This window comes from Myiozetetes cayanensis, unplaced genomic scaffold (assembly GCF_022539395.1).
Source record: "Myiozetetes cayanensis isolate MyiCay16 unplaced genomic scaffold, myiCay2020 scf4, whole genome shotgun sequence".
Lineage (NCBI taxonomy): Eukaryota > Metazoa > Chordata > Aves > Passeriformes > Tyrannidae > Myiozetetes > Myiozetetes cayanensis.
In genome coordinates, this window is record NW_026087631.1 from 18538353 (window position 1) to 18555715 (window position 17363).

The 17363-nt window shown below is 39.4% G+C and overlaps 1 long non-coding RNA gene across 1 annotated transcript; it reads left to right on the forward strand.

The window, feature by feature from the left end:
• Positions 1-14368, forward strand: LOC126647107 (uncharacterized). The gene is made up of 2 exons (XR_007630506.1): positions 1-418; positions 7845-14368. It is a non-coding gene; the product is annotated as an uncharacterized LOC126647107 (long non-coding RNA).
• The last annotated feature ends 2995 nt before the right edge of the window (positions 14369-17363 follow it).

The window sequence follows — 17363 nt, forward strand, 5'->3', positions numbered from 1 at the left end:
CTGCAGAGCTACTTCTGTGTGGTTAAGGAGGGTGGCATCATCAGCGTAAAGCAGCTCATGGACAAGATGATTTAAGGTCTTAGTGTGGGCCTTCAGTCGCCTTAGGTTGAACAGGCTCCCATTGTTATGGTATCGAATGTAGACACCGTTTTCATCATCGAGGTCTGCTGTGGCCCTTTGGAGCATCATGCTGAAGAAGATTGTGAATAAAGTTGGTGTGAGAACGCAGCCTTGCTTCACACCATTGGCTATTGGAAACGGCTCAGAAAGTGCATTGCCATATCTGACCTGACCGCACTGGTCCTCATGAAGCGAGATGATCATTTTGAGGAACTTGGGAGGACATCCTAAACGTTCCAAAATCTGCCACAGACCTTTTCTGCTCACAGTATCGAAAGCCGTGGTGAGATCAACAAAGGTAACATAGAGTCCTTTGTTCCGTTCCCAACACTTCTCTTGCAGTTGTCTGACAACAAATGTGCTGCCTACAGAGGAAAATATTGGCATTAAAAGCTGTTACTGTAGACACTGAAATCACAGTGTACATGACTATGGTATTACAAGGAAAGAAGTAAAGGGCTGGTGACCTGAGGTTAGCAGGCTTTGCCTCTGCTAACCCTGCTGCTTCTAGATCACCCCCTTTGCCTGACTTTCTGCTTTCTGCTGCAAAGGTCTGTGGCACCAATGCTGGAAAGCACAAATTGTCCTCCTTCTTCTTCCACGTAGAGTTCTGAGCAAGAGGAGGACTTAAACAGCAGATGAGTAAAAGACCTCTGAGCAAAATCCATAATGATCAGAATCACAAAGATACTTTTGCACCTGTTAATTGAAACTGTACAAACACTAATGAGAAAGCTTATGAATCTATACCATTATTATATATATATATGTATATATATACACACACATAATATTTTAATCTGACTTAGGAAAACTCACACCTACAAGCAAAAACAAATTCCTTTCACTGATATGGAAATACAGCCCTTAAATCTGAAATTGCTTTGGTTGAAGCATCATGTTAAACATCTTGATGTGGTGCACTTGTTGTGCAAACATAAATTAAAAAATAGGCTTATAATTTTAATTTTTCTGATTTTTCAGAAGGTGTGACCATTTGTTTCCAGATACTCTAAGCAGTTCTGATATTTCTGGGAAAAGGAGAGATGTTTAAAAAATACTGGTTCTTAACAAGGAAGCTTTGTGTTTCTAGCTCAAAAGATAACTCAGTTCCTGAAAATCACATCTGATAACAACTTTCCTAGGCAATAAGTATATATAGTTTTTTGTGTGTAAAGAGAGGACAAAATACAGTTTAACACTTCTAAGTAACACTTTTAATGAAATGGAGGATGTGGTTTCTTTCCTCAACCTCACCTTTAAAAGTTAGATCCTCCACAGTCATTCAAGGCATTCATAATTTCTTGTAAATAGAAATGAGAAGCAAACAAGATTTATAAAATCCTCTGATTACTCAGGTCTCTATACTTTCTCTCTCTCTCTCTGCTCTCTCTGTCTCCAGACCCAAAAATGCAGGGAAGTCAAGGCAAACAGCCAAGAGTTTCACACCCAGTGCTGAACTGGCATAGAGTCAAAGGTTGCTAGTTGCATTTGGATGCCAAAACATTAGCACTGCTCTCACTACTAGCTGTTACACGTCCTTTTATAAAGCTAGATACTTTGCAATCTTTGCCTCTTCTATAAGCTTTCATTCCTTGCTTTTCCAAGTTTTCCTTGAGCACTAATCTTGCTGCTGGTAAGAAAGCATCTTACACACTGAAATACTCCTCTTCACTAGCAATTATTGATGGATGTCCCTCTTCTGCAACAGAAAGAGGATGCATCAAGTGTTGCATGCCCTGGGTATCTCAGCCCAGTACTGTCCAAGCCTGCTCTTTGGTCCACATTTATCAGACAGCCACACTGAGTCGATCCCCAAAGCCCCACCGAGGGGCTGCCTCAGCCTAAGCTCCACAGGTGTGTTTGAAGGGGCACAGACTACCCATTCTTGGAGCTCCCAAATATATCCCAACTTCTACTCAGAAACGGAACATGTTAAGTGCAATACTGCCCTGTCAGTGTTACCCCAAGCCGACCCTCATTAACGCTGTATGAATGCACTTAGTGACTAATCACCACACTCAAAACCAATGCTGTACCAGCTGAGATCTATCCTTGATCCCTGGTCACAGCTAATGTCTACCCTCAGAAGGTACCATACTGGTATAGCAAGAGGTCTGACCTGTAACTTGCAAACATATTTTTGGGACTTAGGCTTTTATCTATCATGTACTCAGACACCAATAGGCAACCAATAAATCACAAACTTCACTTTAGGCTCATAAATGCTACCACTGAATTCAGAAGGAGTATTCATGTGTTAAATGCTTTGCGATCTGTCACACAAAGGTACGAACTCCCAAATCTGCCTAAAGTCTCTTGTTTTATGAACACATATGTGTTCATCACCAAAGCCCCTGACAAAACGGCAGACTGACACCCTTACAATATGAGATATTATGGCACTTTAATCCAAGGCTCTGTTTTCTGGGAAAAGTAAGGACTCCAATCACAGAAAACTTGATGCAGCATTATTTTTTCATGGATGTTCAAGTAGCAGAAACAACCAGTACAACTGAGCAGATGTCTTCTTGCACTAGGCAGAGTTAACTCCAGCATGGGGGGAAAACCACTGCAGCCTATGGGGAAGTATTTAATCTCTGTTCTCCTGTGCAATTCTCAGCAACACAGTAGAAGGAACACACACTACTATTAATGATTCACGTATTTATAACCCAATCCTCTTGACCTTTGTTAGCCAAAACACCTAAGTAAACCAATCTCTACACTTAAATTTCTTGTAGCTACTCTGAATATGGCAAATGTTAAAAATAAAATTAGGACTGACAGGTTATTTGTTTTGGTTTTTACAGTAACAAAAAGCAGGAATACAGAAATGGTCAGATGAAGTTAAACAACAAGACAGGTAGTAACTGCTAAAAACAGAATGCAAAAAGCTGTTTTGCTTATGTTGCACACTTCAGTTTTTTACAATGATAACAAATTGCTTGTTTATCTCATCCAAGAAACTGTTTCCTCATTTCATGCTACAGAAAATAGCTGACTAGGTGAAAATGGTTGATCAGTAATTTTGAGGATTACAGCTAAATCATTGCACTCCTTTCAAGTTAGTGGTCATTAAAAAAAATAATTACTTCTGTAGCAAATCTTTGGACAGAACACAGCATTTTGACTATTTCCAATTCTTAAGATGGCAGGCACATCCTAAAGGAATATTTAAAATATATACATAATCTTTTCAATTGCTACTGCTTTATCTACATACTGAAATGAAGAAAATCTGAAAGTAAATTTGATGCCCTTAAAAAAGGGCAAGGTTCCTTTTCTGAGTATATCTCACTGAATCTGTGAAATATGTGAAGGTCCTGCAGCTTGTAGCTAGTGTTTTGTTTTAAGACAGCCATTTTGCTTCCTATTCTGCAGTAATATGTAGCATAAGGATAATTCAGGAGCCTATTTGTGTCAAACTGGCAAGGGAAGGCCATACAAAGAAGCAAAGCTACTAGGAATAGTGTATTCTTACTCTCAAGAACTCAATGCTTTGTTAGTGCCAGGGAAGAAATTCCTACCTACTCTTAGCATGCTGCTTTGCAGGCCAAAAGTAAATCAGGATCTGTAAGCACTGTGGATTCCTTAAGCTCCACCTATTATCTGTAGCTGCCAGATCAGAGCTTTTAACTGAGTAAACCAATTTATGCTTCTGTATTTCAGTCAAATACGCTTGATTGTGCATAACCTGCTCACTAAAAAAAGATACTTAATCAGCATAAATGCATGCTTTGTGCATAAGAGCCTGGCATTTCGCTGGACATAGACGAAACAAAACAGAGTTTTAGCTGGGAAAAATGGTTGTTGTCCAGATCACCAGCAATTTGGAAGGTTGTTTCCGTGTGGTCACATTAGTTACACCTGGAGCACCGTAAGACAATAACTGCTGGATGACATTGGATCCATATGGCTGCAGAAAGAGTCAGAAAATTATTTGTTAGAGAGGTTTTAAATGGTAATGGAAGGATGCTTGTTATTACACTCTGAAAAGTATAACATATAAACACCGAGTGTGGGAGCTTGCTCAGCAATTACTCAGAAGTAAAAGGATATCACTGTAATTTCCCATGTAGAGACACAATATAGATAAGTGTTTGTGTCCTTTCTAAGATTTTTCTTATGACAACTTTCACTGAAGCCAAATGAATCATACAAACAAACAAACAAATAAACACGCCCCTCTCCCCCAACATTTTAAATAACCTACCAAAGCTTATTTTGCTCTTCCAAAATCAATTTTTGTTCTTCCCTATTGTGAACTTGCTATTTCCTTGTTTTTCATGCTCAGGACTCACAAAGTAAAGAGGTTCTTAATTTCTGAAGTGAAATAATGCAGAATTTTAGCTAATTTACAAACAAACTTTGCAGCTTCCCTCAAGCCTGCTGCTCTAGAACACAAAGATCTAGTGTTCTTCACCATCAGGATTTAGGAGAAAAGAGAAGGAAGGAAAAACTCCCTTTAATTTTGCCTGTGTATTACTTCTGTATTTCCTTAAGTAGAAGGCAAACAATGTAATCTAAAGTGCTACAAAACCCTTTTCCTTAATTGTCTGGCAGAGGTGAAGTTATAATACAGGTGATCCTTCATTTGACAAATAGATAAAACAAGGTTTGAGTAAAAGCTCTTAGCTAGCCTTAGTCTCAGTGATGTTCTCCAATCCATTCCTACAATGTTATTAATTCCTGCTTTGTAAACACAACGAACTGACTTCATTTGCAGCCTGGATTTCACCCACAGCTTGCTTAATCACTATTTTGGGTTTTATAAAACAAATTATAAAACAAATTAAAAGACAGACCTGTTTTAAGTGCACCAGTCTATAAAATCACTGCTCCAGGACACTTAGTTTTATTAGAAATGAGCAATGCAGGATCCTCCTTTGCTCAAAGTCACAATTTCTTACTACTCCCAGGCTTTCATTAGTATTTCTTTTTTGCAAAGCAAGCATAAATGTGCTCAGTTTGGCACAGGTGCAAATGACCTAGGAATTGCAACCACAAATGTCCCATTACATAACTGCATATGCTTCCTATTTTAATCAGTGTGGTAAATGACTAGTTGTCTAAACATGCAACCTAAAAACCTAATATGAAAACATGATAGAGACACCTTCACTTTTGAGAGGCCACTATCCTCCACCTGAATATATCACGTTCAGTGCTATAGTTCTTGTCTCAATGACACACTACCTAGTTATCTGGTTCACCTTTTTGCTCTCTAAGAAATGTGCTGAGTTGTAACATTTGTGCCCTATTGTAGAAGTAAGAGAGGACAGAATGTGAGGCCCTCATTTGTTTGACTTGTGCAGGTGCACAGATGTTCAGGTTGCTGCGTTATAGATATCGTGTATCAATCCACAGCAAACTTTAGCTATCTCCACACTCAAGTGTGTGATCCTTTTGGACTGGGAGGAGCTGACCTTACAGTGAAAGAATTAGATATTTCTAAAGGAAAAAAAAAAGTCAAATTTCTCCACTTGTATTCCTTTATTTTCTTGGACAGATGATTTCAGGACAAAGAATTTCCCTCTATTCTCTGTGTAACACTGATAAAATAGAAAAGTCTTGTTGAGGATTGTCATCCCACATTACTCATCCTCTTGAGTTATGACAAACATCCTGAGTAGATGAGCACAAGGAGGAAATGCAAATCCATCCTTTGACATACAGGGAAGATTAAGAATGATCAACAACTAGCGACAATCTACAGAGACATAGCAATATCTCTGAAAAGGAAAAGCACATATATATGGGGGAGGAAAATAAGTAATTTTATAAAGGTTCTCTCTCTAATTTGTAAATTTACAGTTATAAAAAGTATTACTCATAGTCTCATTTTTATTTTTACTGTTTGTCCAAGCCCAAAGCTACTTCAAGAAAGATGCTTTCCTTCTAGAAAGGAAACAGAAGCTTCTTGTTTTCTCATTTTCTCTCAATTTTTGCAGTCTCTAGTATACTAAAAATGTGCAAATGCAAATTCATTTGTGAATGAAGGATTCTGTCTACCCTATTTGTCACCTGAACCACATGCATATGGTGTCCAGACTTGCAGACTGCAGTAATGAAGATTAGTATAATTTTTGCAGATACAGCCCTTCGATTTAAAGTCTTCACTAGTTAGTAATAATATCAACCCAGAAACACAAATTCTAACCTAGAAAAATGAGGAGAATATCTACTATAAGCAACTAAATTCCAGGGGGAAAAAAAAGCAGACAAACTCATTGCAAGCTCCTTACAGTATTATTCTACAAAATTCTTTAACATTAACATCAATATTTTGCAGTATAATATAAGTACGATTTTTAAAGTACTCAGGAATTAAAACGCAGCTGCATGTGACTTTCAAAAATGGAAGTGGTATTCGAAATTAATCCCCTGAATTCCTTGAAATACTTTATTTTCTCTGTAGTATTTCTTCACATCAGCTTTCAGTTTCATCTAATGTAGAAAAAAACCCTTGTCAAAATCTTGCCTGTACTTTGGTAAGTTAGTAGGCAAATTTAAACCATGTTATAACATTAACCCAGATCTTTCTTTTTATTTCTGTATACAAATTTAATCATTACATATGTGTTACAACTTAGACAGCTTCAGTCTATCCTACTTTTGTATTGAAGATATGTCATGGTATCCTAACTTTTAAAAGCTGAAAAACGAAGAACTGCAGTCCCTGACACCAAAAAGATCAACAAGCACTCAAGAATGTAGAATAAATACCTGTCCTATGAAACAGGCTTTTGCTACTGCCTCATCTTCAATAGCATTGTAACCTTTCTTCTTCCACCCCCAAGCAAATCTAACCTGAAGCAAAGCCTTATACTCTTGCTCTAGCTTCCCTTCTACAACCACTTTAAAATTCTCCCCTATCTGCTTTAAAATGCCCATATCACACCAGACAAAGTTTGTCAGATTATCTGTTTGCCACTTTCTCTAACAAAATAAATTAACCCTTTCCACTGAAAGAACCTGTGAGGTTCTGGGACACAAAGTATGTTGCAAAATTATCAAGTCACTAGAAGCATCTTTTGAAGGCAGCCATGGCTATATATATAATTTTACTGGCACAAACATACCATCTTTCCAACTCTGTGATTAAGTACCAGCCAGCATCAAAGATTTCCATAGGTAATTCAAAACACAGGCATGGAGTTCTCTCTGGTTTCATAGTTCATACTGGTATAAAATCTGGTTATCTATTAACTTAGTGATAGCTACCTGTCTTACATGATTGTGGTAAGTCCCATGGGCTTCATAGAATCCTTTATAGAGAAAAATAACAAATATTGCAAGTTTAGGTGGATTATTTAAGCAAATATTTTGACCATATCTTTACAAGGGCCAGATGAGATAATAACACTAGAAATTACAGGAAGCGAAAACAGAAAATACGAATCTGGAATAGAAACCTTAAGAGGAAGAAAGAGAGTAGGTTTTACTGTCCATCAGTGTTACTATTTCCCTGTGCCCAAGATACAGCAAAGAATGGCAGCAACAACAGTCAATTCATAAAAGCATGGCATCATCCTTGTTATTTCTTTCTTTCAAAAAAAATTTTGCCTCAGTTGCCTGGTGGATGTCCTCATTCATCCCAATGCATTAGTTTTTATGACAGGACCTGCATTACTGTTTTCTCCTAACAGAACGGGAGACAAGCAGCAGATGCTGGTTGTAATATCACCTCTAATATCAGCTGTTTCTGTACTTCCTCACAGGTGTTTGTCTTCCACATGGCTGACAGCTGAATTCTGTTCAAAAAGGATGATTAAGACTGCAATAGGTACAAAGCCAAGTTTCCTCTTGAATTCTTTTCTTTTTCCTGCTGTGCCTCATGTAGTTGGCAGAGCTTTTCCATTGTGGAACAGGGGTTGCTGGAAGTGAATTCTTCCTTAGCAGACAGGCTTTTGTTCAGTTTTGACTCCAGGCTTCTAGCCCAAACTCTTGAGCAATCTTCACTGAGAAACCTCTGTGCGTCTGTGGTAAGATTTTTCTTTTTTTAGAGTTTTCTAGTCTGAGCCAATTTGTAGTACAGAGATCCATTTTCTGAAAGACTGTGTTCTGTGCAGAGATTCTTCAGTATCAGCCTTGTGCTAGCACATTCTCTGAGATTTACATCACATTAGGCTTTAGGTTTAAATGCAGATAAAATTTTTCTTAGGTTTATATTTCTTTAGGCAGACTAATTGTGGAACAAATCAGGGCAGCATACTGTATTCTCACATCTCTTGTCTCTTAATTTTAATCCTTCACTTATTTTTCCATACAAAGGGGTGTAAAAACAGTGTTTACACATTAAACTTTTATTTCCAAATTTCTTCTCACCAAGTTCAAAACATTTCTAGTCAGCCTTCACCTGACAGTTGCTTTGGTTGAATGTTTTGATGAATCATATAAAAAATGTATGTGACTTTCGCTGCAGTTTGCACTTTGCTTCTTTTCCAGCCAAAAAGAGAGGAGTGAGGGTTACAGAGAGTTTCCACATTTCCTAATCTAACTGTAAGCCCCAAAATGCACATTCTCACCTCTTCTGCAGAATGGCAAGGAAATTTTACAACAGCTACAAGCTCCTGGGTAGCAGGTTGGTTGTTACCATTTTCAATTCTACCTAAGTTGCTTGCTTTTTTCTTTAAACTTGTTTTTCCCATCATTATTCCACTTCAAGAAATTCATCTGCCTCTGACCTCCCTCTCCATACTGATACATGTTCTTTATACTGAAATTGTTTCATAGGTGACCTTTGCCTGGACTTAATCTGTTATAAATTGCCACATCCAGACTTGGACTCCTATTTTTAAATACCTTGACAATATATTGCTTTTACAGACGCCTCTATTTTCTGTAAGAATACATGAATGTATCAGTATCTCAAATATCTTAAAAGCACCAAACCATAACAAACAAGCGAGAAAAGCCACAAAACAGAACTCCAGTTGATTCATGGTGGACTTGATTATTTGCTTCTCAAGTTATTAACAACACTGTTCCTGTGTTGGCTATGGCTAAGATGAAATGTAGCAACTCCATTTGATTTATAATACTGGGGATACAAAAGATAGTAATGCTTGCCTGATATCTTTTAAGCTTTTGATATCTTGTGTTCTTTTATCCAAGACTAAGACAGATGTTTTTTGAATCAATAGGCTGCACTGGGGTATCAGACAGTGTTCCAGATGGATATCCTTATTCACTTATATGAACTTCTGTGTTGCTTCCCTTGGGGAAATATAAAGAGTCACACATTTAAAAGAGCCCATAATGCTAAAGGCTTTATTTGTTCAATTGACTGCTGCTTATAATTACAACATGACAGAAAGTAACAGACCAACATATTCATTTTTAGTGTATAATTACACTCTGAGCAAGAATAGTTGGAATTACTATGGGGAAGAACCATTCAGCTATACTGTTGAAAAGAAAAATGGAATCACAGAATGTTTTCAGTTGGAAGGGATATTGAGGATACTCTAGTTCTACTTCCCTTGTCATGGGAAGGAAAACCTTCTAATAGGGCCAGGCTGCTCAAAGGCTCCATCCAACCTGGTCTCAAACACTTACAGGGATGAGGTATCCATAGCTTCTCTGGGAAATCTGTTGCAGTGTCTTACCACCCTCACAGTAAAGAATTTCTTCCCAATATCCAATCTAAATACATCCCTTTCATTCAAAGTCATTTCTGCTTGTCCTATGCTCTTTTTAAAAGTGTTCTTTTTAAAAGTCCCTCTTCACCTCTCTTTTAGGCCCTCTTTTGGTACCGGAAGGCCATTAGAAAAATCTTTTCTGAGCCTTTTCTTCTCCAGGCTGAACAATCCTAATGCTTTCAGCCTGTTTTCACAGGAGAGGGCTCCATTCCTCTGATCATATTTGTGGACTCCCTCTGGACAAGTCCATGTCATTCCTCTGCTGAGGACCCCAGAGCTAGATGAGCACTACAGGTAGGGTCTCACAAGAGCAGGGTAGAGGGACACAACCACCTCCCCTGACCTTCTGGCCACACTGCTTTTGACGCAGCCCAGGATAGGGTTTGATTTTCTGGACTGTGAGTGCACACTGTCCACTCATGTCCAGCTTCTCACCCACCAACAACCCCAAGTCTTTCACACCAGGGCTGTTCTTGGTCCATTCTCTGCCCAGACTGTACTTTTGCTCAGGACTGCCAAGACCCAGGTCCAGGTTTGGCCTTGTTGAATTTCATGAGGTTCACTCAAACCCACCTCTCAGGCCCATCCAAGTCCCCCCAGTGTCATCCCTTCCCTCCAGCGTGTTGATTGCACCACACAGCCTGGTGTCATTGGTGAACTTGCTGAGAGTGCTCTCCGTCCCACTGCCCATGTCACTGACAAAGATATTTAGCAGCACCAGTCCCAAAGTTCCCTGAGGAAGCCTCTCATCAGTGGTGCCCACTTGGACATGGAGCTGCTGCAACTCTCTTGAGTGTGACCTTCCAGTTATATCCCTATCCATTGAGTGGTCCAGATGTCAAATCCGTGTCTCTCCGGTTTAGAGACAAGGATGTTGTGTGGGACAATGTCAAATGCTTTGCACAAGTCCAGGTAGATGAGATCAGTCACTCTTTGTTCATCCACAGCCTCTGTAATCCTGTCATAGAAGGCCACCAAATTTGTCAGGCATGATTTGCAATCAGTGAAGCCTGTAACCAATCACCTCTGTATTTTCTATGTGCCTTAGCATAGTTTCCAGGAGGATCAGCTCCATGGTTTTGCAAGGCACTGAGGTGAGATTGAGTGGCCTGTAGTTCCCTGGAGCTTTCTTACTTCCTTTACTTCCTTACTTTCCTTTTTTAAACTAGGGGTTATGTTTCCCCTTTTCCAATCGTGGGAACTTCACTGGACTGCCATGACTTCTCAAACATGATCAATAGTGGCTTAGCTACTTCCTTCATCAGTTCCCTCAGGATCCACATAAGCATCTGATTGGATCCTGCAGACTTGTGCATCTTGAGGTTCCTTAGATGTTCTGGAACCTGATCTTCTCCTACAGTGTGCAGTTCTTCATTCTCCCAATCCCTGTCTTCACATTCTACAGTTTGGGTGGTGTGACTGGACAACTTACTGGTGAAAAAAAGCGGTAGAAAAATCATTGAGTGCCACAGCCTTCTCCAGCTCCCAGCTAACCAGGTCTACTGTTTCCTTCTGGAGATGGCCTTCATTTTCCCTAGTCTTTCTTTTACCACCAGTGTACCTATAAATGCTTTTTTTATTGCCCTTGATGTCCCTGGACAGATTGAATTCTATTAGGGATTTAGCTTTCTTAATCTAATCCCTGAATACTTGGACAATTTATCTGTATTTTTCCCAGGCTACCTGTCCTTGCTCCAATCCTCTTTAGGTTTCCTTTTAGTGCTTTAATTTGTCCAGGAGCACCATGTTCATTCATGCAGGCCTCCTGACATTTTTGCCTGACATCCTCTTCTTTGGAGTGCATCTTTCCTGAGCCTGAAGGAAGTGATTCTTGAATATTAGCCCGTTTTCCTGGGTCCTTCTTCCCTCCAGGGCTTTAACCCACAGCGCTCTAACAAGCAGGTCTCTGAAGAGGCCAAGCCAGCTCTCCTGAAGTCCAGGGTAGCAAGATTGCTGTGCTCCCTCCTTGCTGCCCTAAGGATCTCAAATTCCACAATTTCATGGTCACTGCAGCCAAGCCCATCCTTGAGCTTCACATCCCCCACCAGCCCCTCCTTGCTGGTGAGAACAAGGTCCAGTACAGCAACTCTCCTTGCTGGCTTCTCTATCACTTGGAGAAGAAAACTATCATAAAAGCATTCCAGGAACCTCCTGGGTTGCTTAATTCCTGGCTGTGTTGTCCTTCCAACAGATATTGGGGTGGCTGAAGTCCCCCATGAGGTGCAGGGCTTGTGAACACGAGATCGTTCCTATCTGTCTATAGATGACTCATGTCACCTGTCCCTCCTCTTCCTTTAATCCTGACCCACAAGCTCTCAGTCAGCTCCTCATCCATCCCTAGGCAGAGCCCTATGCACTCCAGCAGGTCATTGACATAGGAGGTGACACCTTGTCTCCCCTGCCTGTCTTTTTAAAGAGGAATATATAAAATACATAGAATTATTTTTTTCATGATGGTGTTCTTGGCCTTTAAAACATATTCATCATCATGAAGCAACAATATTGTTATAACTGCTTTGAAACAATTTCTGTAGAGAGTGATGTATTTTATTTGACCAACTACATATAGTTATAGAGACAGTAAGTTATTAAGTGTTGTCACGGTTTAACCCCAAGTGGCCACTCAGCTCCCTGCAGCCGCTTGCTTCCTCCCCCCCTCAGTGGGATAAGGGAGAGAATTGGAAGGGTAAAAGTGAGAAAACTTGTGGCTTGAGATGCAGAGAGTCTAATAGGCAAAGCAAAAGCCACACGTGCAAGCAAAGTAAAACAAGGAAATAATTCACTCCTTCACATGGGCAGGTAGGTGTTCAGCCAGCTCCAGGAAAGCCAGGCTTCATCATGGATAAGAGTGACTTGGAAATACAAATGCTATCTTTCCAAATATCCCTCTCTTCCTTCTTCATCCCCCAGCTATATTAGCTGAGCATGACGTCATACAGTAGGGAATATCCCTTGGGTCAGTTGGGGTCGGCTGTCCTGGCTGTGTCCCCTTCCCAGCTCCTTGTGCACCCCCAGCCCACTGGCTGCTGGGGTGGAGTGAGGAGCAGAAAAAGCCTTGGCTTTGCATAAGCACTGCCCAGCAGCAAGGAAAACATCCCTGAACTATCAACAGAGTTTCCAGGACAAGTCCCGAACCCATCTCCACACTAGATACTGTGAAGAAAATTAACTCCATCACAGCCAAAATCAGCATGTATGTTTTATAGCATATCATAATTACCATAAATCTGAGTGAATAGAAGTGCACATACAAAAGAACAAGTCTTTCTTTAATCAGGTGAAGCATAACAAGATTATAAAAATTCAGCCATGACTGTGAAAAAAAAAAATAAACCACCAACAAAACAAAAGGTGAGCCACTGAGAGGAGAGCTTTCAGAAGGATGTCTGGAATCTTCAGATTCTTCACTTAAAATCTGGCCAGGACATCCTTTGAGTTTCCTATCTACTTCAGTGCAGTCAACCTTTCATTGTCTGTTTCTTCCTAGGGTTTTTCACCCTTCCCCTGATCTCTCCTCTTCACAAAGTCCACTAAAGTCCAGGTTTAGACAGAGAACAAACAGGAACTGGTCTTTCACACACCCTGAGTGCTCTAAGTCCTAATGAAACTGAAACCATTGGGATGGTCCTACTGTCTGTCTCACCCCAGCACTGTATGCTGTTTAACAGGGTTGGTGAAGACACCTGTCTCTGGAGAGGACTGGGAGCTGTTAATGTCAACCAAAGATGAGATTGCTGAGAGCAGGTTACATTTGCCACAGATATCAGAACACAGAAATGTCAGACATTTACCATGGAATAACATTTCTTCGTTTCCTATGGAGCAGCTTTTGCAGAAGTACTTGTAAGCCTCACTGCTGGAGAGCCCTGGAACCTGGAGTGTGGCTTCCCTGATGAACTGTAAGCCTAATCAATGTGGAAGACTTGGGTGTTATAGCTCATTCTGTTGAGCTATGTCTACATTATGTAAGGTTGAGATTGCCACTATTTTACTATAAACTTTTTTAGCTTTATGATGTCCATTCATCACTGAACTGAAAGAGTTCATTTGAAAGTAAGAAAAACCTAGGCACAGAATATACTTTAACCAAAAACTGAGAAGAGTAAAGGAAAGGCGTAATGATTTTAAGCTGAAAGAGGGTAGGTTTAGATTATATATAAGGAAGAAGATTTTTACAATGAGAGTGGTGAAACACTGGCACAAGTTGCCTAGAGAATTGGGAGGTACCCCATCCCAGGAAACACTTCAGGTCAGGTTGGACAGGGCTCTGAGCAACCTGATCTAGTTGAAAACGTCGCTGCTTAATGCAGGGGGGTGGACTAAATGACCTTTAAAGGTGCCATCCAACCCAAACTGTCCTATGATTCTACGGTTCTATGAAAGTTGTCGTGACCAAGAGCTCCCTCCTGTGTTTTACAGGAAGAGCAGAAGGTCCACGCGTGCGTAGGTCTCTCGGGCAGTGTGACGCAGGCAGCCCCCCTGAATTAAAAAACCAGCAAACAAACAAAAAACAAAAATAGAAAATAAAAGGGGAAGGGAGAAGGACCCAAACAAACAAACCAGTTAACAAATAAACAAAAAACTTGGCATTTTGAAACAAATCCTTATCCATATGACCCTCTTACTTAAAAATATATTTTAAAAAGACGTAGAAAATCAAAGGAGTGTGTTTTCATGAATACAGGTTCACAAATTCTTCTCGTCACTAAAACTTAGGACCGATTCCGAAAGAGTGCATGTGGGGTATTTCAGATGGTAGCTAGGGTCACAACTTTCCAAATAACTCGCTTCTTCTGATTCCATGATGGCCAACTCCCTGCACTGTAGCAGCTCTCAGTCTGTTTCTCTGTGAAGCTGTAGATGTGGAAGTACAGTAGATACTTAATTTTGGGTGCACCTTAATTTGGTTTTCATCTAGAACTTTTACTTGAATGTGTTATTTTCTTGGTGTGTGCTGTTTGGACGTGTTTTGGCTCTTATGTAATCAATTAATACAGGCATAAACAGTAGCACTCTGACTTTTTGGACTCAAACGAGCTCATTTCTTTTTCACTGCAGTTTTGAAAACAGGAGAACACAGGTTACAAAATGCACTGAACCCTGAAAAAAAGGATAAATTCAAGCTGTTTTCAGGTCTGGTGATTTTTCCCTCCACAGCATGACTTTGCACAAATCACACTAAAACTCTATGATAAAACTGTGTTAGTATACTTGACTGCCCTTCAAGTGTTTTTTAGGGGTGCCAAAGTTTTTCAAGGCTGCTTCTGAAAGTACAAAGGAAAGTGAAAAAAAGAGTAATTTGTATTGACTGGCTTATTTTAGTAATTTTAACCTATCCAAGATTAAACACTGTACTGGAAAATAAAGAAGAATTAATGTCTTCATACTGTGATAGATCAAGGTTTACTATTTATACAAAATTTGTTAAAACAAGTCCAAAGCAAAGATGTTTAAAACTGAGATACTTAAAATGGTGAAGCTATACCATGAAAGTTAGTTTGAGTAGCAAGATAAAGCCTACTGTGGAATGAACTCTAAGTGAGAATTAAATTAAAATAGTAAAGTGTATTTTTTAACTACTGCACACAACTAGATTTATGGAAATATATGATGACTACACTGACTAATGAATTTTATGATAACACCTTTCAAAACCTGTACTAGCGAGGACCGCATATTAAAGGGCTGTAAAGGTGAAGAACAGCTTTTTCTGTTTTACTACTCAAATAACAGGAAATGTTATTTGAGTCATAGGATCTCATTTTGTCTGCTTGAAATTGCATCCATATCTACAGCCTCTAACCTGGGCAGAAGGTCTCTTACTTCCTCAGGAGAAAAGATCTGAAACTTGACTCAGCTACTAAGCAGAAAAGAAGAAACACACCTGAATTCCTTCTACTTTGGAAGTTTCTTTGGTCTTTCTACATTTGCTTTCACCTGTTTCTGAAAAAATGAAACAATAAAATGAATGCTTTTCTTCCAGTCTTCGACTGAGAACTATGTTCTAACTTTACACTTAAGGCAAAAAAGATTGTTAATAAAATTATATATCTATATCTACCCATGGAAGTTTTGGGAAAGTTGGAATTCTACTTGAAAATACTCTGCCATAATAGAGAAAAAAATCATAAAGATTTTTCTCAGGCAAGAACTATGCTGAGAGCATCGGAAACAGAGTGTCACCCTAGTTAAACAGATTGTCCAGTTGGAAAAAAACCCTCTTCATATGAGTCTCTCTAAAATATATTTATTGAACTTATTTTGGGTTTAATATTAAAATATTATTTTGTGTAGTAAGATAATAAAGAAAATGTGATTTGGGGTATTTTTATTTCACAAACAGAATGTTTAAACATGGAGACAGAACATTGAAAACTGGGAAGAATCTGACAACAGCAATACCAGAACCAGCAACCTAATGCTTTTTTTTTTTAATTCCTTGTAAGTATTGGAAATTATTAATTGGCTAACTCAACGAAAACTATAATGAAACCAACAAGTACAAAGGCATATGTGATGTTCTTGTAAAAGAGAAAAGCTCATATCTTTAGTGTTTTAAATTAATATACAGTTCCAAGTGCTGTTTAGGGAACTGGGTATTGCTGTGACTAGAGTGTACAAGAAATAAACAATTCAAGCCAGTTTCAAGCTGCGAAAGAAATACTGAAGTTCATAAACAGTTCAGGTTGCTAACAGCTAGTTCTCAACTACTATCATGATTACTACATATACAAAACCACTAGTCCTCAAAAAATCTATCCCAGATGAGCTGCAAGTACACAATACAGTGAAGTTGATACCATGCAGTGAGTGCCGACGGCTCCATTGTTGGTAGTCCTTGGTCACCAGGATCAGGATAACCAGGATAACCAAGCTTGAGAGCTTCTTGCAGGCAGTTGCCTTCTTCACTCAGTTAATGTTTTATACTCTCTGACCCCAGCCCAAAGAAAAGGAAATTATCTCATTTGTTCTTGCTGACTTATTTTGGGGGTTGGGATGTCTGGGTTTTTGCTTATTTTGCAGGTGTAACCAGACACCTTTCTTGCCTGCTCTGTATCTTTCTCCTTCTGTTTTGTTGTTTGGTGACAGGTTTCCAATTGTAATTTCTTAGGTAAGCTTCATTTTGCCCATTTAGTGAGGCTTTAAGAAAATAGCTGGAAAGAATTAACTAGGAAACTGTGAGCTGTACAGGATTGCTTCAGCTGCTGTCAAAAATCACAGAGCGAGTCTTCCTCAAATGTATTTCTTGCCACAGGAAGGAGAAGGTGATTAGGTGACACAGGTCCTATGAGCCTGTAGTCACCCATTTAAGGAAAATGGCTGGAACTGCATCTTATGGCCCAGATATAGCCTGCTTTTAAGCCATCTCAGCTATCAGCCAACACTTAAATGCAATCTAAAATAAAAAAGTGTGTTTAAATGAAAGGAGCAAACGTCTGAAGATTAACTGTAGACAGATAATCTCTGCTTCAGAGGTGGGGTAGGTACTTGGTAAAGCATCTGCCATCTCGCTTTAATCCACATCTGCAAACCTATTAGAGTCCTCAACATATGAATTTTGGGTACCTCTGCTCTGTGAAATCCACAGTCCTCAAA